The 19,635-nt window shown below is 42.1% G+C and overlaps 1 protein-coding gene across 4 annotated transcripts in view; it reads left to right on the top strand.

The window, feature by feature from the left end:
- RAD54L2 (RAD54 like 2) overlaps positions 1-19,635 on the top strand; it is a 109,688-nt gene that overhangs the window by 23,663 nt on the left and 66,390 nt on the right. The gene's annotated exons all lie outside the window — the stretch shown is intronic.

Raw genomic sequence — 19,635 nt, 5'->3', positions numbered from 1 at the left:
CTGGAAGGGGGCGTCTGGGGGCTGAATTGAGTTTGTTCCTGAATAGTGTGGACCATTCCTTTTTACTGCGAGTCAGACTGGTAGCTGTCATTAACCGTGTTTTAAGTAAAAAATTTCTTTATGGTATTTGGACCCAAAGCATTCCTCTGTTCATTTTTTTTCCCCTTCTTTGTTTTTGAATTGTGACTCATGCTTTCTTTTCAACACTGTGGCTGTTGTTTATAATGATAGACAAACTTAGCATAATATATGTAAATTTTAGGGATTTTCACCCCACTTTTTCTAAATCTAAATTAATTTAAGAGCCTATTTTCACTGACTTGTGTGTCATTGTTTAACGTGTGCAGCTCTAGAAAGGGATGTGAAAACTCTTTAACAGTTTGTCCAAAGTTCGTTTTATCCCTAAATCCATGAAACTTCATTTTCTCCTACTGCCATGAAGTCATTACAGTAAATCTGCTAAATCTTAGTGACTGTCATTTCAACTCTCTCAGGACATTATCTTCACTAGAAGTGTTATCTGTCTGGTCTGTACACTGTGTCTCATCTGTATCATTGAAAGGCAATATGCAAATTCCAGGTAGCTGAGGCCTGCATCTATTTTATGCACCAGAGTTCTCTATGGAATATTCTCAAAAGTTGGTGTGTTGTCTGTAGATGAGATATCAAACCTCGTGTGGAAAAAAAAAGAAGTGTCAGAGTCATTGTACTTTCAGAGTTTGTTTAGTGTTAGGAATTGTATTGCCTCTTTGGAGCATATTAGAGTATAAATTTTCAGATGAGATGTGAGGTAATTCTATTTGTAGTTTTGCTGATGGTTCTGGGGATTTTTTTTTTCCCTTAATGTTTAAAAAATCATGTATTTTCCTTGAACTATTCTTTCTCTGTCTTTTTCTCTTTTTAAAGTTTTCTCTTGTAAGTAATTCATTCTTCCATAAACAAATATCTATTGAATTATGCCAGGCCCTGTGTTGGGTGCCTCCACCATGGTGATGTTGTTCTTGTTTTAATAATAGTAGTTCATATTTTAGAAGGTGTAATAGATCTCTGAAGGAAGAAATGATTCAGGCATTCAAGCTTTTAATCTGTAAAGCATTGAGTACAGTTTTTATAAAGTATTGATTCTGACTACTGACAATTGATTATATATTTCCATGGGAGAAGTTCACAATGGTATGGGATTGTTTTGGATTATTTTATTTGCATACACCTGTTAACCTGAAGTATGCCTGTAGACAAATCACAAGGTAAACATTTAGCTGCTGTGTGTATCTTGATGGGCTGTGATTTACAAATACTGTATGTGTGCCTAGGTTCCTTAGGAAGCCATCACACTTTCCTTCCCACTGTGGTTTTGAGAGCATGAAGGTGTTGCTTAATGCCTTTGTCTGGTTCACTGTATATAGGCTGGGTGTCTGCTGATGGTGGGAGTGCTGTCTCCTAGAACAGGAGGAATAAAATTGAGGTAAGGCTCAGCCTATTTGATATTCCTTGCCTTTTAATTTTTACTTCATAAATTATGTTTGAAAGCTTTTTTGCTGTAATTATTAATCTCCATTCTGATCTAGTTAAATGAAAGTCTGTCCTTTGCTCTCTTCTGTCTTGCTGCATGTGTATTTTGGCCAAAAATAAAAGAAGAGATTTAAAATCAAGGCATGTGGATAATAAATTCTTTGAAATATGTCTCACTTTCCATTTGGAATAGTCAGTTGATCAAATCAAATAAAAACTGTTTTATTTGTTGCTTTGGAGGCAAACTGATTGCTGAAAAATGTTTTTGACTACCTCTTAGTCAGATGGATCACCTCAGAGACTCTTGGAAAGAAGGCTTAGAGTGTTTGATTTCTTTGGAAAAATTCTGAGGTGTCTAGGATGATGCAAAGCATGGTCTTTGGAGTCATCCCATCTGTACCTCTTGCTTGCTTTTTGACCTGGGTAAGCTTTAACTTCTTTGTGCCTTGTTTTTTAATGTTTTTCAGTCTGTGAAATGGGGCTAAATAAAATAACCTCTGCAGGTTGTAATGAGGACTGGAGCTGAGGGCCCAGTGCTTCCTGGGTGGTCAGTGCTTGCTGTTAGTCATGGTGAGTGTCTGTCATTATGTACAGGATACTCTTCTCAGTGGTATTAGTGCCAGGAGTGTGGCTGGGTGCTGTACATGGTGGAGGGGTTCAGTTTCCTTGTGTAGTGAGAAAAGCAACCTTCTATCTACACCTGTTGGCACCCTGGTCGGGTGAGAGCATTGTTGAGTCCACACTATAAAGTCCAAGGTCATTCCTGGCACTGGTAGGTTTTTTCCTGGCAGTTTCTATGGAGAAGCCCAGAGGTAACTGTTTGGCATGTCCTTGTTTTGGGAACAGTGGGCATTCCCAGTGACAAAGTGCTGGGATATGCTAAGCAGCAACATGTTCTGTGTGGCCCCTGATCAGGGTATTTCTCTAGCTAGCTTCTGTTGGCATCAGATCCCTGACTTTGGTCTTTTTTGCCTGGAAGACTCTAGATGCTGGAGCAATTTATCTAATTTAGGCTAGTTTGATAGAATCTAGCACTCTGTTCAGAAATGTTTTTGGTGAACAGAAGGTTCACAGGCTTTGTTATAGAATTGTTCAGTTTTATTTTTTCCCCGTGAGAGGAAAAAAAAAACGTTGAGAGAGAAATAAGAATGAGCCAGACAGAAATGATTCAAAATAACTGGCCCTAAATCTCTTCCAGTCTTTCTTCATCAAATCCCCCTCCATTCAGAGTGGTCTTTAACTCCAGTTAAAAGTAAATATGCTTCTGGCCTCGAAATACGGAAATATTTAGATCCTGGTATGTCTCTACTTCAGCACCTCACAAGGACCTTTGTGACTTGGCCTCCTTGATGTCTTACTTTCCGGTCCCTCTTCTGCCACAATTCCTCTGTCACTTTAGGTTCCAGTCATAGCTCCTTGAAGGTCCCAGGATTCTCAAGCTATGCTCTTACTAATTTTCCCTCCCATTCTAGTGCTTGTTTGACCCTTAGGCTTAAATTTACTAGGAATGCAGGCCCCACCATCACTTGAAGCCCTTCCTTTATTCTTTCCAGATTAAGGTGAATGCCTTTCCTTTGTATGGCTATTGCAACCTGTGAAAGCTTTCATAATCGGTGTACTCTTAACTTTGGGTATTTTTGTGTATTTTCTGTGCCTACATTGTGAACTACTGGAGGGCAGGACCTGGTCTTGTTTAACTTTACATCCCAGTACCTAACCATTTCTGTTACAGAAGTAGCTACTCAGTAAATGTTCAGTGAACAAATGAATGACCTCTGCATGTGAAGTGTCATGAAATTATTCCTTGTGAAGCTGTTGATGTGATGAGAGTTCCAGTTTCATGGGTGCACCTGATCCTGGCTGAAGCAGTGCTGCTGTCTTTATATTTCCAGGTTGCTAAAAGCAGTGCTTTATTTTGCTTTCAAAATGTGTTGCTTATTCTGATCGTTAATGATTTTGATGCTGGGGAGCTATTACCTTCTCTCTTTGGATCTTGCCAAAAGTTTCCCTTGGAAGAGAATGTGACAGTTCTTTAGTTTATCCAGATCTTCCATTGGCCATTTACTGCTCTGAGCACTTTGTCCTCACGTGGGAAGAGCAGTGACTCGTTGGTTTGGGCTACAAGGTCTCCATTCACCTACTTCCAGCCTGGGAGTGAGTAATGGATTTAACACTAGGATGTTGTAACTTTTGTCAGCTGACAGACTTTTTGGAGATCCAGTTGAACCTCAGTATCGTCATAATTCAGGATATAACATTGTTTGCCCAAATTTTATTGAAGACTTTGAACTCAGTGATTATGAAATTAGCTGTTTCAGTTTTTTGTTCAGCCTACCACTGTACTAACACTGAAACTGATCTATTAGTTCTTTGTTAGAAAGCTCTGTTGTTCTGAATTACTAACCTGAAAGTAATGGAAATGTGCCAATTCATTTAGTCACCCTCTTGGCTCTTCTTAGTGGTAAAATAACTTGAGAATATACTATCTAAATTACTTTAAATTAATTTCCATGGTTGATCAGACCACATAGGAATCCTACTGGCCAGGTGTAAGGAACTGTATTGACGCCTACATAATGCAGTTATTCTTTCTTGTAAGTGACATAACAGACTACAGAAAAGGAAAGCATGACAAGTAACTGTAGTTAGATTAAAGATAAAAACTGACATGAGATAAAAAGGAAAGCTGAGACAAAGCATAAGGCACTTTAAATGTGGCAAGCAACTGTTAAATTGAAGAAAGTTGTGAGCAGTGTTGAAGTCTTGAGAAGAAAATTGTTATAGGTGAAAAGCAATAAAACTATGAACAATTTCATCCAAATAGGCACACTGAAGGTACTTGCACCCTTTTATGGTTTTATAGCACCATTGATGAAAGTGGTAAATAGGTAGAATTGAAGAATGTTTCCTTTACTGTGATAAATATAATATAGCTTGTGTATGTATGGTATTGTAATTTATAAAACACAGAGAGGTGAAGTGGCTTGCTTTCCAGCACAAAGCCAGTAAGAAGGAAAGCTGGAGCTTCATGCCAGGTTTTCTAAGCTTCAGTTCAGTTCAGTCGCTTAGTTGTGTCTGACTCTTTGCAACCCCATGAATAGCAGCACGCCAGGCCTCCGTGTCCATCACCAACTCCCGGAGTTCACTCAGACTCACGTCCATCGAGTCAGTGATGCCATCCAGCCATCTCATCCTCTGTCGTCCCCTTCTCTTCCTGCCCCCAATCCCTCCCAGCATCAGAGTCTTTTCCAATGAGTCAACTCTTCGCATGAGGTGGCCAAAGTACTGGAGTTTCAGCTTTAGCATCATTCCTTCCAAAGAAATCCCAGGGCTGATCTCCTTCAGAATGGACTGGTTGGATCTCCTTGCAGTCCAAGGGACTCTCAAGAGTCTTCTCCAACACCACAGTTCAAAAGCATCAATTCTTGGGTGCTCAGCCTTCTTCACAGTCCAACTCTCTCATCCATACATGACCACAGGAAAAACTATAGCCTTGACTAGACGAACCTTTGTTGGCAAAGTAATGTCTCTGCTTTTGAATATGCTATCTAGGTTGGTCATAACTTTCCTTCCAAGGAGTAAGCGTCTTTTAATCTCATGGCTGCAGTCACCATCTGCAGTGATTTTGGAGCCCCCCAAAAATAAAGTCTGACACTGTTTCCACTGTTTCCCCATCTATTTCCCATGAAGTGATGGGACCGGATGCCATGATCTTCCTTTTCTGAATGTTGAGCTTTAAGCCAATCCCCCCTTATTCCAGGCTTCTGGCCAGTAGAGGATACACAGTCCACCCGGGAGTGGAGCCTCTGCTCTGTTAACAGCAGCATAGTGACTCTGGAAGAGCTGGGTGCCGGCGGAGGAGGGGAGCCCAGAAGGAGCTCCTGCCTTCCTCACAGATTCTTTAGGGGTTATGAGAAACGCCGAGAATTAGGCGGACATGGTTTTGCTCTTGAGACCCAGTGACTCAAATAGGGATCTTCCTCCTAACGGGATGATGTGTAGAAACTGGAAGAAGAATGAAAGAGCCCTTTAGGGTCATTCCGGGTTGAGCTTAGTGCCTTCCTATCGCACCGTCTCTCCAGCTTCTCTTCTCCACTGTTTCACCCACCTCCCACCTTACTGTGGATGCTGGTTTGCCATGGTCCACAGTTTCCGTGCTGCCCTGCCCAGATCTGAGAAGGCGCCTGAACCTTTGTGCACTGCCTGCTCTGCCAGTTGCCAACCCTGAATTCTCTCCCCTGGCCTCCAGCAGCCCCTCGGCTGCCCAGCGTTTCTGGGCTGTTGTGCTTGTCAGGAGCCCCCACTGCCTCACTGATTGAGCTGCACCGGCAGGTGCTGTCCTGCTACATCCGCAGGCCCCAGTTCCCACAGCAGCAGCTGCACAGGTCCCCAGGCTCGTTGTTCCCTCAGGCCCTAGACCTGCTGTCTGTCTCCCTCCTTCTTGACCTGTGACCTCACCTGAGGGCTCACTGATTTTTTTTCCCCCCTCTCAAGTCCTTAACTTTTTTCCTGATTATTCAGGTAATATATGGGTACAGTTAAAATTTAGGTATTTTTAAATAAGGAAAGGAACCCATAATACCATATCTCAGTGTTAACTACTCTCATGAATTTGGTTTATATTTATCCACACTTTTTTCTACTGTGTATATGCTGATATCTCTAGGAAGATCCCTTTGAGAAGGAAATGACAACCCACTCCAGTCTTCTTGCCTAGAGAATCCCATGGACAGAGGAGCCTGGCAGGCTACAGTCCATGGGGTTGCAAGAGTTGGACACGACTGAGCAACTAAACCACCACCACCATATGCTGATATGGACGCATTTGTGCTTCTGTATATGTGTGAGATAAAATAATTCCTTTTTCACAGAAATGGAATCACAGTATACCTACTTTTTTTATAATTTGCTTATTCATTTAATGCATTTTTTCTTGTGCATTTTCCTATGTGTCTGACACATATCTGTTGTATCTTTTAATAGTTTATAGTATTATATGTTTTTACCAGTTTTCCTAGTCCCCTGGTGATAGCCATTTGTTTCTTACTCGTTGAAGTAACATCCTTGAAATATATCTTCCTGTACCTCTTTGTGTGCATTGTATACATCTTTCTGTGCTCTGTGTACTTCCTGGGATAAATTCCTGCAACTGGAAAAATTCCTAACAAGTCAAAACTTGGGATTGTTTATAATTTTACTAGATATTATCACGTAACTTTTGAAAGATTATATCAGTTTATATTTCTCCTCTAACAGGGAGCAGTATAAATAATTTTAATGTTTGACAGTTGAATCCTAGATAACTCACTTTTATTTATATTTCCTTATTGAAGGGGGATGAGCATCTTTTAATGTTTTTGTTTCATATATAGATTGATTGGTTAATTAATTAATTGCTCACTTGTCTTCTTTCTAGTATCTTCCTGTCCTCCCTCTTTCCCCTTTTTGTTTTTTACCTACATACAAGGTAGAACCGGAGAGGCACCCCACTCCAGTGTTCTTGCCTGGAGAATCCCAGTTACGGGGGAGCCTGGTGGGCTGCTGTCTATGGGGTCACACAGAGTCAGACACTGAAGTGACTTAGCAGCAGCAGCAGCAGCAGCACAAGGCAGAACCAAAGTAGTTTGGCCTTTCATGCTATCCTAGCCCTCTCCTTATCCCTGGGCATTCTGTCTAAGATGCAGTTTCATAGCCATTTCCTCACTTCTTTCTTTAGCTATACCTTTAATCCTTTGCGATCTGGCTTCTGGTCCTGTTTTTCTCCTGAGTACCAACTCTGAGTGAATTCCTTGTTGCCCAAAGATTTTTTTTCTTGATGTTTGTTGCTCTTCATTTTGACTGATTTCCCTTTGCAGAGAGGGAAGTGTGTGTAAGTGAACTTTTTATTATGGAAAATTTGAAACATACACAGCAGCAGGGAGTCTAGTATAAGGAATCCCATGTAGCCATCACTCATTTTCAGTCATGATTAATATTTCCCCAGTTTTTGCTTTCAATTGTCTTTCCCACTTTTTTTTTTCCTGTTGGCATATTTCAAAGCAAATCTCAGACTTTGTCATGACATGAATGCATATCTCTGTTGAGAGCATTTTATTTCTTAAACATCATCACCTTGCCATTTTCTCTTTTTAAAAAAATTTATTTCTTAGTTTTCTTTTCAGCTGTGCTGGGTCTCCATTATTGCATGTGGACTTTCTCTAGTTGTGGCAAGGTGGGGGCTACTCTTCTCTGCAGCGCACACTTATTGTGGCGGTCTCTTTTTGTGGAACCTGGGTGCTGGGCTTCCCGGGCTTCAGTAGCTGCAGCTCCCAGGCTCTAGAGCACAGGCTCATTAGTTGTGGCGCATGGGCTTAGTTGCTCTGAAACTTGTGGGACCTTCCCAGACCAGGAATCACACCTGTGTCTCTGCATTGGCAGGCAGATTCTTAGCCACAGGACGACCAGGGAAGTCCACCTTGCCATTTTCTATCCTCAATAATGAGGACTTGATATTTAATCCTAGTTCTGATACTGGCTATTTAACTTGGACAATTTGGTTTTTTTAAGTTTTTATTGGAGTATAGTTGCTTTACAGTATTGTATTAATTTCTGCTGTACAGCAAGATGAATCAGACATCCATAAACGTATATCTCCTGTTTTTGAATTTCCTTCCCGTTTAGGTCACCAAAGAGCACTGAGTCGAGTTCCCTGTGCAATGCAGTGGGCTCTCATTAGTTAGCCATTTTAAATATAGTAGTGTATATTTGTCTATCGCAGTCTCCCAGTTCGTCCCATCACCCCCTGCCTGCTTGTAGCTATATATGCGTTCTCTACATTTGTGTCTCTGTTTTGGCTTTGGAAATAAGCTTCATGTGTATCACTTTTCTAGACTCCACATATAGTCAATATTATTTGATATTCTTCTCTCTCTGATTATTTCATTCTGTATGACAATCTCTAGGTCCATCCGCCCACATCTCTGCAGATGGCACAATTTTGTTCCTTTTTATGGCTGAGTAATAATCCTGTGTGTGTGTATGTGTATATATATACACATACACACACACATACATACATACATACATACATACATACACACCACATCTTTATCCATTCGTCTGTTGATGGACATTCAGGTTGCTTCTGTGACCCGGCTACTGTAAATAGTACTGTAGGGAACATTGGGGTGTGTGTATTTTTTTTGAATTATAGTTTTCTCTGGATATATTCCCAGTAGTGGGATTGCTAGGTCATATGGTAGTTCTGTTTTCAGCTTTTTAAGGAACTTCTATGCTGTTCTCCACAGTGGCTGTATCAGTTTACCTTCCCACCAACAGTGCAGAAGGGTTCTCTTTTCTCCAGCTCGTCTCCAGCATTTATTGTTTGTAGATTTTTTGTTGATGGCCATTTTGATTGCTGTGAGGTGATACTTCATTGTAGTTTCAATTTGCGTTTCTCTAATAATTAGTAAGCGTGTTTCTTTGTGTTTATTAGTCATCTCTATGTCTTTGGAGAAGTGTCTATCTAGGTCTTCTGCCCATTTCTTGATTGGGTGGTTTGTTTTTTGAAATTAAGCTGTATGAGCTGTTTATGTATTTTGGAGATTAATCCCTTGTCAGTTGCTTCATTTGCAAATATTTTCTGACATTTCTCAGGGCTGTCTTTTTGTCTTGTTTATGTTTTCTTCGCTGTGCAAAAGCTTTTAAGTTTAATTAGGTCCCATTTGTTGATGTTTGTTTTTATTTTCATTGAAGCCCAGGTTTGTTGGTTTTCCTCATCTATTCCCTCTGTGGTCTGACCCTCAGAAATCTAGCTCTTTTACTCCCACCACTTCAGGCTGTCCAGGTGACTCAATTCTATAACCCTGATTTCTTTACTGAGCAACAAACCCACGTTTCATCCTGGCTTTTGGCCGAGTCTTTCTGGTCATGTGGGTGAGTGTAAAGTGCCGTGAACTGAGTCTGCCCACCAGAGCTGCACTCAGTGTTGCCACTCGCTCTGTGGCTCGGGCAGTTGACTCACCTCTTCATCTTGGTGTCCTCAGTCGGATGGATGGTAGGGCTGGATTAGAGTCTGAAGTCCTGTGCAGCTTTATCATCAGCTGTGAGAAGGTGCTTTCAGAAATGTCTTGCTCAGGTATGTGGGACCACATGCATCATTCTGCTCCCCAAACAAGTTTCTGGCTTTTCCCGCCTGGCCTCTCTTAAGAAATCCATGCTTTCTCCTATGGCCTTTCCCTTGCATTTGTCCTCAACATGGGGCCAGTTATTTTGTGGCTAGTTCTTCAGTTAATCCTGACTTCTGGCTCTTCCTGGAGCGTCCCTTTAGCCCTTTTCAGCTTTGTATCTGTATTCACGTTGTTTCCTTTGGCTGTCCTATTCAACTCTTTTCCTCTGAGCCTATATTGTGGCCAAATTTCTGACCATCTTTCTAGACAAAGTTCAGGTGACGGCTTCATCCGCATTGGAAGTGGTTCTCCCTCTCTCGACTCCCATGACTGACAGTGCATCAGTGACATTTCACAGGATGCTTGGTACTGCAGGTATTTGTGTGTATAAGTTTTTCTTGCTTTCTCGTGTAGTCTCCTTGAGTATAGGTACCACATTTACACACTGTGTAATTTTGCATCCTACAGTGTCTTGGCACAATTCTTTGTACTACTAGTTTTGCAATTAATTCCAGTCTTGAAATTCAAAGAATCCTGTGTTTTTCTGTCCTGTCTCAGAGTTGGAGAGATTCTCCAACTCTTGGGTAATACAGTTTGGCTTCTCCAAAGCACAGCTGGCCACACTACATTGCTGTCATCGCTGTCTTTAGTCGCTAAATTGTGTCTGACTCTTTGCAACCCTATGGCCACTGGGGTCCTCTGTCCATGGGATTTCCCATGTGGGAGTGGGTTGCCATTTCCTTCTCAGGGGATCTTCCTGACCAGGGATCAAACCCTCATCCCCCGCCTTGGCAGATGGGTTCTTTACCACTGGAGCCCCTGGGGAAGCCCTCGTACTGCATACTGTCAGGGAGTAGCTAAAGGGAGTCATCAGCATTGATTGGAAGCTGATGTACCATATGCTGGGCAGTGTGCTTGCTAGTGTATTTTTTCACTTTAAAACAATCTTCTACATGTACTGTTATTCTTCTCATTTTACAAATAAAGACACCTAGATCTAGAGAAATGAAGTAGCTTCTTTAGCATCCCTTAGCTAGAAAGTGGCAGTGCTGGGACTCTGACCCAAGCCATCTCATCCTGGAGATGAGACGTGTTCTGAACTGGTGTGCTGCTCTTTTGTCCGAAACATGTTTACTGCCGGTTGGCCCTTATAAGTTTTATGTTCATTTTCTAGCACTTATCAAATATCTTGCATGGATTTTTTTTCATTTCTCCCCAGCCACCCAAACCAGCTGTTCCTCTGTTGTTCTTTCTGATTCTGGTGAAGGGTATGCCGGACTTCAAGCCTCAGACTCACGTGTGATTTTTCCCTTTCCTTCCTGTGAGTTGTCCCTAGTAATGCCTTATCCCTGTTTCATCCTTTCTGGTTTCTTCTTCACCCAGGCCCTCCAGGTCCAGTCCTGGATTATAATGGATGACTTTCCTTCCTTCCTTCTCTCATTTTTATATAGTCCTGAAAGGGTTGCCTGTCACCCATCTCTATCCAGGTAAAAATCTGTTTTTCCTATAGCGGGGGGTTCCTAAAAGCCAGTTTTCAAGCTGTGTCACAATCAACTGTGGGACCTCTTTTCAAGCATATAAAGTCCTCACTATAATACTGTGAGGAGAAGGCAATGGCACCCCACTCCAGTACTCTTGCCTGGAAAATCCCTTGGACAGAGGAGCCTTGTAGGCTGCAGTCCATGGGGTCGTTAAGAGTCGGACACGACTGAGCGACTTCACTTTCACTTTTCACTTTCATGCATTGGAAAAGGAAATGGCAACCCACTCCTGTGTTCTTGCCTGGAGAATCCCAGAGACAGGGGAGCCTGGTGGGCTGCCGTCTATGGCGTCACACAGAGTCGGACATGACTGAAGCGACTTAGCAGCATAATACTGTGAAGCCAGTACTGTTGTTTCCAGTTTACAGATGAGAAAATAGAGGCTCAGTGAGACTGTCACTCTCACAAGATCCCTGCTGTTGGTGGTCTGTGTATGTTTAACAAACTCCCCAGATTCTGTCGCCCTTGTGGTTTTCGAAAACACCAGGCAGCCTTCAACCCCTTTTAGAATGCTTCCCCTACGTCTTGTGTTTCTCTGTGGTTCCCCTCCATCTAATGGATCTGACATTTCTGTAGATTTTAATCTTGACCATGCCCAGCTTGCTGATGTCTTTCCTGATAGCATCCTCCTGGGCTGGTTCTTTCCCTGTCTCTCTGACTCCCTGTGCAGACTCCTTTCAACATTCCCTCATGGTTTGACCTATCCTTGCCTTGCCTTCCCCCACTTCATACACTCCCTGAGTATTGTCCGTATTTGAAGTCTCAGCTACCTGAATGTGACAGAAACACCCAAATCTGTATCTCTGACCTCAGCCCATTTTCCGGCTGTTTCTGACATTTCACCATTAACACTGTTAGCTGCTCCATCATTTGAGCTGGAACCCTGGATCAAGGACCAGAGCTTGGAGTTAGAAATCTAGGTTGGAACTGCACTCTCTTGCTCTCTCAGTAGTATCACCGACTCAATGGACATGAATTTGAGCAAACTCCAGGAGATGGTGGCTGACAGAAGAACCTGTCATGCTGCAGTCCATGAGGTCGCAAAGAGCTGACATGACACAAAGAGCTTAGCGACTCAACAACAAGAAGTCCCTAGCTGGGTATGTTTGGGGCAGGTCACTTAACCTCTCTAAAACTTAGATTCCTTATCTGGAAAGTGGGAATAACACTGCTTTCTTCATAATATTATTGTGAAGATTCAGTGAGAGAATGTAGTAAAAAATAATCATTTGATCTCGATCTGTGGAGTCCTTCCCACGTATATCAAGTACTGTGATGGATGCTAGGAGATAGTGGTGAGCAAGGCCACCCTCATGGGGCTCCACTTGGCTACTGTAGTTTTACTGGTTTTGCCTCCTTAGTCTCTAGTATTTCCTTTTTTCTCCTTTCACTTTGCCACTACCTTAGTTCAGGGTCTCATCACCTTCTGTCCAGACTGTTACAACCGCTTCCTGCTTAATCTCCTTGCCTCCACATAGCTACTGGTGTTCATTTTAAATTGGGAATTCAAATGACACTTCCCTGCTTGAGATCCTTTAGTGGGGCTCCCACTGGGGGCACATGGACTGTAAGGAGGATTGCATAGAGATAGATACTGAGTCCACTTCTGAGCTCAGCAGAGAAGGGCTCAATGGCATAATAGTTATGTCTGCCAGAGGTGCAGATAGAAAAGTGGTGCCAAGTGCCACATATTTGCCAGTCCTTACATAGGACACAGTTCAGACTCAAAACAAGGTCCTCAGGACACTGCTGGATCAGGATCCGGCCTACTTCTCATCTCTTGCAATTTGCTCATGAGCTCCCCAGCTGCTAGTCCTGCAGAACTGTACTCCTGCATATATCATTCCCTCTCTCTGAATGACTTCATCAGTCTCTTCTTAAGGAAAGCTCGGTTTGTCCTTTGACGTTCAGATCTGTTGCCTCCTCTGGGAAGTTGTCACCACCCTTTCTCAGCAAAACCATTTCCTTCTCTGCCCTATAGAGCCTTTTCCTCCCTCCTTCCCCCCTCCCTGCCTCCTTTCCTTCCTTCTTCCTTAATGTAACTCACATACTATAAATTTCCACCATTGTTAAGTGTTTAATTCAGTGATTTTTGTTACATCACAAGATTATGCACCTATCACTACTATATAATTCCAGAACATTTCTTTTCTACAAAAAGAAACTTGTACTCATTAAGCAGTCACTCCCTCTTCTCCCTTCTCCTTATCCCCTGGTAATGGCTAATCTACTGTCTGTTTCAGTGGTTTTGCCTGTTCTAAGCATTTCAGATTCATGTGCTCATACAATATGTGGCCTTCTGTGACTGGCTTGTTTCACTTAGCATAATGTTTTCAAAACTTGCCCATGTTAGTACTTCGTTCCCTTTTATTGCTTGATACTATTCCACTCTATGGATATGCTATATACATTTTATCTATCTAGTCATCAGTTGTTGGAAGAAAAACTTCGGTCATACATTGTACTTTGGCTTCCCTAGTGGCTCAGGCAGTAAAGAATCCACCTGCATTGCAGGAGACCTGGGTTCGATCCCTGGGTCAGGAAGATCCCCTAGAGAAGGCAACGGCAAGCCGCTCTAACATTCTTGCCTGGAGAATCCCATGGACAGAGGAGCCTGGTGGGCTACAGTCCATGGGGTTGCAAAGAGTCAGACACAACTGAGTAGCACTTTCACTTTCTTTCATGCTCATGCTGTGTGTTGACATGTCTGTGTCAGTGGACTGGCTGATTCCTGGAGGGCTCCAGTCATCACTGTATGAACAGGTTCTCTCGCCTCTGGATCTTCAGTACCTACCAGTACTGGCCAATGGTAGATGCTTAATGATGAGTCATTTTATCTCCTTTTCCAGAAAACTTAGAAATATTTTCTGCTGTTTCAGCACTTCTCAGATCCAAGTCATGATTCCTGTGTGGAATGTCTCCTTCCCTCCGCACTTATCTAAGTCAGCCTTGCTTCTGAGGTTGTCTCAAGGTCTGCTTCCTCCAGGAAGCCTTCTAACAGCATTTAAACTTCAGTCTCTGTTGCTCTCTTCTCTGAACTCTATGTTTGGGATCTCTATCATTCTTTAGGCACTTAAAAATGTAGTCTTACCTGTCTTACCTTAAGTAGGTTGACACTAAGCCCAACAACACTTAAGATTGCCTTTTTGCACTCCCAGTACAGAGGTGCTGTAATTAATATAATGGAATTATATCTAACCTTTTACCTTGCTTAAATTCAGTCATACACTTTACAAATGAAGACAGAAAGTAACGAATAATGGTTTAAATAATGGGATAATTTATACTCACCACTTTACTCAGTGAGTACCCAAAGGCAGTGGATGCAGTGGGTGTTGTTACAGTTAAAATGATTGACACAGCATATAAATGTCAAGAATTCTTGATCACCGTTTAGGTGGTGTGATGCTGAGTTGGACATATTCAGTAGAGGGCGGCAGGGAGGAAGAGCTGAGCGCCAATGAGGAATTGCTGAACCAGTTCAGGCAGCAAAATACATGCAGGGCTGATCTCTGAATATTATAGTCTTTTGGAAATATTTTTGGTGTATACATCTACAGAAAATAGACTTCCCTGATGGCTCATATGGTAAAGAATCTGCCTGCAGTGGAGGAGACCGGGGTTCGATCCTTGAGTGAGGAAGATCCCCTGGAGAAGGGAATGGCTGCCCTCTCCAGTATTCTTGCCTGGACCGTTCCATGGACAGAGGAGCCTGGTGAGCTATAGTCCGTGGGATTGCAAAGAGTCAGACACGACAAAGCAACTAACACTTTGACTTTCTCTGGGAATACATACAGAAAACTGTTCATACAGTATTTTTGTGGATAATCGAAAAGGCCTTTGAAGGATTATTCTAACTATGGATGATCGTTTTCACGTGCTGCCGTGTAGGCCCTCCTGTGAACCCTAGCTGAGATGGGATCTCTGCAGTAGATGGCCGGTGAACTGTGGTTGGCAGTGTGAGGGCTTGTCTTTTGCTCACTGGATGTGGCTACCGATAGGAGCAGTCACAGCCTGAAAATACGATGCTGCTCAGGATGGGGGTGAGGCCAAGCAGGATTTGTTCACTGATGTCTTTGTAGAGAGAGAATACATGTATAAAGATATTGGTCTTACAGTTATAAAGTCGTATATCTATCTATTGTAAAACAAAAGAATAAAGAAGAAAATAATACCTTTTTTGGTAAAACTGTCACCCAGAGATAAAAATGTTTAATAACCTTTTGGTGCTTTTCCTTCTTGTCTTTTTTTTTTTTTTGCTATGCATATATATACTTGCAAATGTGTAATTCTGTTTTTAAAACTGGGATATAAACATTTATTAAGTTTTTTTCCACTTTTTATACAACATTATATTGTTAAGATGGTCTTGAAAATCTACCTCTGAAATTTGCTCTACTGTATCTATTTTATGTTCTCAAAAAGACTTTTCCTCTGATAGTTCGGAAGATCTTTGGCAGAGCCGTGTGTTCACGTGTTGACAGATTTGCTCATGAGCTTCACCAGGACGGTCTTGCACGCTCTGGTTAGGGCAAGCTGGAATTCGCCGATTGACCCAGTCAGTGCGCTCAGGGCGGATTCCTGTCAGAGACTTGTGACCTGATCTCATCTCTCAGCTGCCCCGTTAGACCTGCCCTTCTTCTAATGACTCTGCAGTAGATATTTCAGATTAAGTGTTTATAAACAATTGTTTTAGATGTTTAGAGGAAGACTTGTGGCGTTTTTTGTTATTGTTATCAAAACCATGTGCTGTGGCAGCATCTTACTGAACAACTCCATGTCAAGGGCATTTTGGCAAGTTTTTCTCCTTTGAAGGTTCATTTCTCTTCATACTCCATGAGTGAAGCAGCAACTAATACCTCGTGGCGTGTACGGTCAGTACAGTTCTTACAAGAAACCAGATCTGTGAGTCAGTTGCAGCATCAGTAATTAGCCTGTTGAAGTAGAAACCATTACTCTTTCATATTTAATGTGTTTGAATTTTGTTTCCAATGATAGTCTTCCTTCCTCAGTTTGTATCTCGCCAGCTGCCTAACCTCTCATAAGGGATCTTGAATCTTAAATGTGAACAGATTATTTAGTTTGTCCTGCTAACATAAAGCTTATCTTTGGGCATAACAGGGAGAAAATCTGTGTTTCAGATAACTTTTCATTTAGTAACTTTGGTGTCTTGGTATGTTTGGCCTCCCCTGCCTGCTTCAGAACTGGTACATTCTAGAGTCTTCCTTGGTTCCCTTCTTGAGCTATGGGTTGGCCTTTTGCTGTGGTTTATTCTGGCTGTCTCCATGTCTTTCCTTCCCTACTGTTGTATCCACTCATTGTTTGTAGACTTGGTTTATCCAGTTTTGTCTAGGAGGAATGCCTGTTTTCTGGGCTTGGGGCCAAGTTTTTTTTACTTAACTTTAGGGTAAAACTACAGCATCCCAGCTGTTGTTTCCAGAGTTGAACTCTCTGAAACCAGTTAATATTTGTTTGGAGACCAGATAGCACATTTTATGGTGGAAGATGTTGCATACATTTTGGAAATGGGCCATTGGTTGCCTATATGAGAACCAACACACTGATGTGTATTGTACAGTCTCGGCTACCAAGGCTTCCCGGTGGGCTGGAGCTGACATAAGGCTGTAGTGTTTTCATGAGAGACACTGTAAAAGAAGCTGCACATCTGCATGGGATTTCTTTGTGTTAAGTTATTGAGTCCTTATCATGTTGTTGGGTCGCATACTGCACAAATGCTTCCAGCACCTGAAGTGTAGGTGTCATTACCCCAAATGAGGGAAAGTAAATAATTCGCTCCAGTTAACTACTCTCTCTGACGTCTAAGAGTTCCCTCTCCATGATAGCAGTGCTGATAGTAAAAGCGAGGCTGTTATTGCTTTTACATCTGGTCTCCAGTCTAGCTGGTGTCCGAGGAGGAGGTGACGGCAGCACCTTAGGCCCTGTTAGGGAAACCTGGAAGAGGTCTCACGTGTCTTTTACTCTTTCACTGGGGCTTGAAGAACAGTACCCTACTAGCCCTTTACCTGCTAATAGTTCTCAAATCTGATCTTTCCTCTGTTTTTTTTGTATTTTTACTGGCTATTTACCGTCTCTTCGTATTCCATTTTTTCTAGCAAATATTTCTTCCAGGCCATGTTTTGAGTGCTTACACTGTGCTAAAAACTGAACTGTGTAACTTCACAGTGCACTTTACATTTATATTCATTCACCAGCTTTTTAATAATCCTTGAAGGTAAGGAGTACCTCTGTTTTACGAGTGTGGAATCTATGGCCCCAAGAGATAACTTGCCTAGGGTCACACTGAAAAATGAGTGGGATTTCAATTTGAAACTGCATATCCTATGCTTTTTTTTTTTTAACCTATGCTTTTATATTCTATATTCTATGGTGCAGAGTGATGTTTATAGTACACAGAGCTGGTCATCTTATTTTGGTCTTCTTGTAGGATAATATCCAGTCTCAACATAGGGTGTTTGGTGATTTAGATGCTTTTGCATTTCCAAGTTTAGTTTTTACTCTTCCCCCATACTTCCTGCTTTATGCTCCAGTAATGCAGTCTTATTGGATTTGTTTGATTTCACATCTGCTTTTGTCTCTCACTTACTGTTCATACAGTCCCCTGTCTTTGAACTCTTCCCTCTTCTCTCTTTATCTCCAGCATCCCCTCCCTTCCCCTCCCCTCCCCGCCCACCCCGCCCTGTGCATGCTCGGTTGCTTCAGCCCCTGTCCGCTTCTTTGCAACCCTATGGACTGTAGCCCACCAGGCCCCTCTGTCTGTAGGATTCTTCAGGCAAGAACACTGGAGTGGGTTGCCACGCCTTCTTCCAAGAGGTCTTCCTGACCCAGGGATTGAATCCACATTGTTGGCAGGTGGTTCTTTACCACTAGTGCCACCTGGAAAGCCCTGCCTGCCCACATTACCTGACTGTCCAAATCTTTCTTCAGAACTCACTTTGGGCCTCATTCCTCTTAATGCTCGATCTGTTCTGACCTGTGTTTACTCCTTGTCTTTGTGTCCCCAGTAGATGATAGTTGTTTAATATGTTTTGGTTGAACTGAGTAGAACTTTGGAAAATATTGCTGTCTGGAAAAAGATGTTCAGAGACCACCAAAGCTTCTTGTTGAGCTGTTTTGTCAATTTTAGTAACTTAGCCTAAGGTTTTTCTGAATTTTGGCATTTGGATGTGTTAGAACTATCCTTGTGGAACCATCTTTTCCCTCCCTTTTCAAATTGGACTTCAATTGCTATTCACTCTTCTTTGTTAACTAGTACCCTGACTAGGAGGCTGAATCTTTAGATAATGGACTTGGTTTCATATGGTGTACGCACTTTACAAGTATTGGCTCTCAGTCATCATCAGTTCTCTTCTTTCTTTGAAGCTTTATAGAACAGCCTGATTCTAGATTTCAGAGCCTCTTTTATGTCAGGGTACAGAGAATGTGCATCTTAATAAAAGAACTTCTTGGTTTCTAAGTCATGTTTTTTGCATATCCCCACCCCCTGCCCCCTTGTGTTTATCAAAAATCAACAGTCAAGCAGTTCGAATGTAAAATACCATAGTTTTTGCTTCATCATTTTGCTGAGAAGACGTTATTGCATTCAAACTCCTTTCTGTGCATAAGCATTCAGTAGTATCTTTAGTGAATTTTAACTGATTGTTAAGTCTGCTGATAAAGAAAGTACTGACTTTCCCTGATATTGGAAAAGGCCCAGGTGTGGAAGGATTAGTTACTTGCTCGGTAGAATATCAGCTTGTCCTATACAGACGATGATCCCTTTTTCTTCACTGAGGTTCCTCTCATGTAGTTATCTAAATATGCTGTTGTTATTTTCAAATCTTCCTTAAGAGTCAATTACTTCCTGTTGTTCAGAGGCAGCCCAGAGGAGACAACTTTTGGAAAGCAAAATTAAATAATCAATTCACCTACTGATGGGCTTTTTGGGGTTTGTGAGCTGGTTATAGCATCTTTATCCCAGTGTTAATGTGTTGTATATATATGAGCCTTCTGAAGTGTTTGAAGCTGCTGCCAGAACCTGGTAAGAACTCAGGAAATCCACAAATCAGGAGTAGCTTCCCCAAAGCAGTGAAGCAATCTGTCTGTTTGCCTTACGCAGGGAGCCGACAAATGCCCACTGTGGGCCACAATTAGCAGAAAGAGGTAGATTTGGGGTCCTCCTTTCGATGTAACTGAGAGTGTGAGATTTGTTACCTAGGATGCCTAATCAAATACAGAGTGAGGAGTTAGAAATAGATGGAGTAGAGCAAAAGTGTAAGAGATGCTCTTGCAGTCCGCCCTTTCCTTTAACCCTCTAATCAGATCAAATCAGTCGCTCAGTCGTGTCTGACTCTTTGCGACCCCATGAATTGCAGCACGCCCTCTAAAGAAGAGGCAATTTAATAATATTCAGTTCAGTTCAGTTCAGTCACTCAGTC

This window comes from Bos taurus, chromosome 22 (genome assembly GCF_002263795.3).
Source record: "Bos taurus isolate L1 Dominette 01449 registration number 42190680 breed Hereford chromosome 22, ARS-UCD2.0, whole genome shotgun sequence".
Lineage (NCBI taxonomy): Eukaryota > Metazoa > Chordata > Mammalia > Artiodactyla > Bovidae > Bos > Bos taurus.
This window is presented reverse-complemented; position numbering and strand designations above follow the sequence as displayed.